Source organism: Triticum urartu, unplaced genomic scaffold (assembly GCF_056163025.1).
Source record: "Triticum urartu cultivar PI428250 unplaced genomic scaffold, HENAU_Tu73 scaffold1, whole genome shotgun sequence".
Lineage (NCBI taxonomy): Eukaryota > Viridiplantae > Streptophyta > Magnoliopsida > Poales > Poaceae > Triticum > Triticum urartu.
This window is the reverse complement of record NW_028259461.1, coordinates 4,439,627-4,444,725: the sequence shown is the minus strand read 5'-3', so window position 1 is coordinate 4,444,725 and position 5,099 is coordinate 4,439,627. Positions and strand designations below refer to the sequence as shown.

Sequence of the window (5,099 nt, the reverse complement as noted above, 5' to 3'; positions counted from 1 at the left end):
AAAACCGAAGTATTGATAGGAATACCGGGGGTTCGAATCCCTCTCCATCCGCGAGGTCATAAGTTCTCTCTTGCCTTATCTATAGATAAGAACGAATCTCCTCGACTCGACTGATATGATGGATGGAATGGGTAGAAGGTTGAGGTTATTGTGTGTTGATTTAGTTAGGACTTTGTCTCCCTTTCGTTATCTTCCGCCCCGGGTGGATGACCTGTGGGAGCTAAGTCGAAGATCTCGGTGTCGTCGTGAGTGGTTGATAAACAACGATTGCAGTTTGATTTAGGGAGTCCCAACCCTGTGAAGCTTAACAGACAAAGAAAACGATAGAGACTTCCGGGTATAGGGTGACGACCTTAATGAATCAAGTATTCAGGTGGCAGAGTTTTTAGCTACATAAGCGCTCAAATTCCTGAATACTTATTGCCCAAAAAATATGATCAACCCCAGGTACATTTATTAGGTTTTGATCTGAGGCTATCCTGGTCTGCAGGACCCAACACAAGTATTCATCCTTTCCAATCTGAAAAAGGTGTTGCCGAAAGCTTACCCTCTTCCACACGGATGCTACAGCCGCTATCACTTTTGCAGGAGGGGAATTACAGAGTTCGCCTCTCGACATCTTGTTTGGTAAGCGGAATTTTGACCCAGGCGCCCTAGTGTTGCCTAACCGTTCGGCCGGAGATGTCGGATGCGAGATCTTTAGCTACTTGTATCAATTTGCCGCAGTGTGCTTAGATACAATGGGCTGGCAGCTGAGGCTTGGCAGGATGGGGGAGTTAATTAAGGTCGAGGGAGCAGGAAAGAGTTTGTTATTCGCTATTGGCTTAGTACGGCCTATACATAATAGGGCCATGACGGTTTTGGCAAGGCCTTGAACTTCATATATCCCTTTTTTACTCAATCCAGAATACCGATAAAGTCAGATTGAATCATTTTGTCGACCTTTCCTTTGGATTTATTATCATAGGTAGTGTTCGAGATCGCCTCTGTGCGGTGAACGCTCGAATGTAGCTAACATCAGTTTTGTCCTCGCGTGGTTGAAGGAGATGCTGCTGCTGGATGGAATGCTTCCGGGGCGCCATGATCCTTCTATCAGGAATAGAATAATCGAGGGCACTGACTGACTGCATCAATCATCGCTCAGTGAGCTATTAATTGCCGCCAATAGCGCTTCGCTTGCATGCAAGGCGGCTAATAAAAGCGCCAGGTAGACGCGCGGAGATGCATTTTGAGTACTGGTGGTACTGGACAAGCTCTAGGGGAATAATCTCTTTCTTATTTCTTTCTTATTTCTTTCCCATGACGACTAGGAACGGGCAAATCAAGAATTTCACTTCGAATTCCGGACCTCAACATCCTGCTGCTCATGGTGTTTCACGATCAGTATTGGAAATGAACGGAGAAGTGGTGGAACGTGCGGAACCACATATTGGATCACTCCAGTGCGGCACGAAGCCGCTGACGCTGAGTAGGCTCCTATGCCGCTAGCACGGTGGAGGTTCCGTAGCGCGTCATGAGCACCGGGCAAAGGGACGGTTGAGCAACTCAAGCGAACCGCCCTACCTGACTTTGGATAAAGATAGAAGGGAGAAGGTTGTGAAGGTGGCCTCGTTATCCACACATCTGGTCGGAGGACCGACCTGGGTTTTCACGAGCGTAGGCGGGTCCTGGAGTGCCCGTCAAGGGCGCTAGCGCATACCCCGGGGTGATCATCACCACCTGCACCTCACATCTCGGCACAGTGGAACGTGTAACCCGCCTGCTGTCCAAGTCAACCACTGAATTTCCTGTAATTCATAGCGCCTAACAGAACGTAGCAGCAAGGGACAACCCACCCATACAGACAGCCTGCGGGGAGGATGGCACTACTGGCAAAGACCGTCTGGCGAAAACGCCGCAGGCGCGAAGCGTGGTGGGCCTGCGCCGGGGGAGCATAGGGAGGAAAGGGAGCCCGGACGGTGGAAGAGCCAGGGGAAGCCGGGTCATTTGACGGAAATGGAAGGTCCGAGCGGCTCATTCATTCTTGAAAAAAGAGGGGGGGAGCGAGCCAATGTATCAATGAATAGATACAGTCAACGGTATTAAGACAGCGCTGCCTACACGCGAATTAGCTTCCGAGGTCGAGCAGTCTCAATTTCACTACAGGATTTGCGAATGAATGCTGGGCTGGGCCACCTCAAATGGCGTGAGCCGCATGCGGGGAGACCCGCACGTACGGTTTTCAGGGGGATCCGGCCGGCCGGCGCCCACCCGACTAGAGGGACTGAGAAATTAATCGAGTACAAAACTTATCTTCAAGCTTTACCTTATTTTGATCGTTTAGAGGGCGATCGCGGAGTCACTGAATGAAGTCCTCCCTCCCTTTCTTTCGGAGGTGCTGACCCGCTGCGAGGCAGATATGACTAAGTGACATATTGAATATGGCGACGACTACAGCATGTCGTAGAAGGAGATAAGAGGTGGAGCCAACGACCCACTAAGACTCACGTATCTACAACTACATTCCCGAGCGGCAGTCAAACGGAGGCGTGAATGCAAGATGCCAGCGGAATGATCGACCGGACAGAGGCTAGGGCAGCTTTCTTCCCACCGCGTCCTTCCTTGTGTGTCGGAGATACAAAGCGAGTGCACCGGAAAAGAAGGGGAACTGAATCGATCTATTCCATGGCGAAGCATCCGAAGCATAACTGCACACTCACACGATCTTTGCCGAGAGATAGGAGCATTCGGTGGAACCGGTGAACTACACTTGCTTCTTGATAGATGTGTGGGACAGAGGGCTCGTGGTACCTGCTGCCCGCCCTTCCTCCGCTTTGATAACCGTGTGAACGGAGAGTGGGCAGAGCAAAAGGGAAGGAGGTCCTCATACGGAGTCGCACACTTGAGCAGTGCGGGAGACTGGAGAATGGGTCGAGTAAACTCCCTTAGGGCCGATTAAATCACAGACGAGGAACTTTTCTTTCTTTTTTTCTTTTTGATTTGAAGGGTATGTTCTCAAAAAAGAAAGGCAGAGGTAAATACTTCGAAGAGGCAGCTCGGTAGGGATGGAATGGTCAATAGTCAAGTCAAGGATGACTTCTTTGTTGGCGAAACGATGGGGGAGAGAAAGCACGCCAGTGATTCTCTGAGCCGGTCTTCATTTCCAACGCCTCGGGAAACAGGTCGAGATAGATGACAGCACCTTTTTATCCTCTTCCTTACCGGGAAGGCGCACTTCTCTTCTTCTTCTGGCCTTCACCTCCTGCCCGGCCCGGAAATAGAACCCAGCCCCCTTTCTGATCCATTCATTTCTGCAAGCAGGCGGGATCCAGAGCTAAGCCCCCCTCCTATTCGAAGCCGGGTGTGGCCTCGCCCTTTTGCTCTTCCTTCGGTTTGGCTCCACGAAGGCGCCGCTAGACTAGGAGCCCCACTCATATTCAAAAGGCGCCCAGCTTTCAAGACGATGATAATAATTAGTCAACTTTTTCCAATATCATGGAATAGCATGGCCCGGGGCTAAGGTAACTCCAGTGGGAGAGCCGTGTTATGGGTGACCTTATTGCACGGTTCAGAGAGCACTTGTGTATGTGATGCAAGTGAACGTGTACGAAAAAGCTGTCGTAAAGTTTCGTTGTTCGTTCCGTCGTTGACCCTATCTATGTTTCTACGATGGCCCAAGAACACGCTCATTCTTCAGCCGTAGAGAGACTTTTGAATTGTGAGGTACCATTACGAGCTCAATATATAAGAGTGTTATTCTGTGAAATAACTCGAATTTCAAATCATTCACTTGCTTCAACTACTCATGCTATGGATGTGGGAGCATCAACTCCGTTCCTTTGGGCTTTTGAGGAGCGGGAGAAATTGTTGGAATTCTATGAAAGAGTCCGGGAGCCAGGATGCATGCCAGTTTCATACGACCTGGTGGAGTGGCACAAGATCTGCCTCTTGGCTTATGTCGAGATATTGATTCCTCCACACAACAATTTGCTTCTCGTATCGACGAATTAGAAGAGATGTCAACCGGCAACCGTATCTGGAAACAACGATTAGTGGATATTGGTACTGTCACTGCACAGCAAGCAAAGGATTGGGGATTCAGTGGTGTAATGTTAAGAGGTCGTGCGACATGAAGACATTGATAGCAATATGGGGGAAGTTCCCATCAGGCAACAACGGTTCTGCCTGACCCTACAAAAGCATGCATATGTTGTCAGTGAAGATTTTGTGTGAAGCCTTGGAGACGACGTACCCGGGCTAGGGTGAGCTGAGGGGGGACAGCGTAAGTGAGCGAATGTGTGTAAGCCCAGTCAAAGATTCCTATTCTAGGCGGGGCGGGGCCATCAACCTTCGAATGGTGTTGGTCCTACGGACCGTGAACGGATTCGCCTCTGGCCTCTGGGCACGTCGGAACCGCATGAGTTCACCGGGGTGGAGCACGGTCCGCCAAAATCGGCATAGGTTAGGTGCTATTGATGGAACATGGTAAGCCCATCTTTCTCCATATGAAAGTGCTGCGGGCACAATAGAGATGTGGGTAGAGGAAGTCTCAAAAGCGAAGGCCGAGCTGTAGGTCACGTGACCTGCACCGAAAAGGTGGCTGACTGGGCTTTCTCCTGGATCAAAGCGATCAGCTCGCCAAATTCGTCGATCGAATCGGGCGCCCCGGAACGTCGAATGAAAGTGGTCTTTCTACAACCCTATTTATATGATTTTTAGGGCCCCTTTCCCCCTATCCCTCCCTTATGTTTAGGAGCGGGATCTGCCCAGAACGACCTGTGTGGTACGGAAGGCACGGACTCCGCAAGCGTCCCGCACCCTCTGAGAAAGAAACTCTCAACCATCACAAGATAAAGAAGTATGACGCTCTGTGTCTGACTCTATTGGTCATAGTTCCTTGCTGTTGCGGCCGGTGCTCGTTTGCGCGCGTGTGAACCACCAGATCATAAGGAAAGATGCCTCTCGGGCATCTGAGAATGATTCGAGCCGTATGAAGGGAAACTCCCACGTACAGTTTGTTTTGGGGGGAAGGAGCCCGACAGGGTCCCCCCACTGACTTGGCCCGGGCCTAAGTGAAAGTGCAAAAGTGAAGTGGTGGGCCTACCCATCCCAACCTGGGG

The 5,099-nt window shown here is 50.6% G+C and overlaps 1 pseudogene; it reads right to left on the bottom strand.

The window, feature by feature from the left end:
* Positions 1-2,306: 2,306 nt before the first annotated feature.
* Positions 2,307-2,867, bottom strand: LOC147956192 (uncharacterized; annotated as a pseudogene).
* Between the last annotated feature and the right edge of the window lie 2,232 nt (positions 2,868-5,099).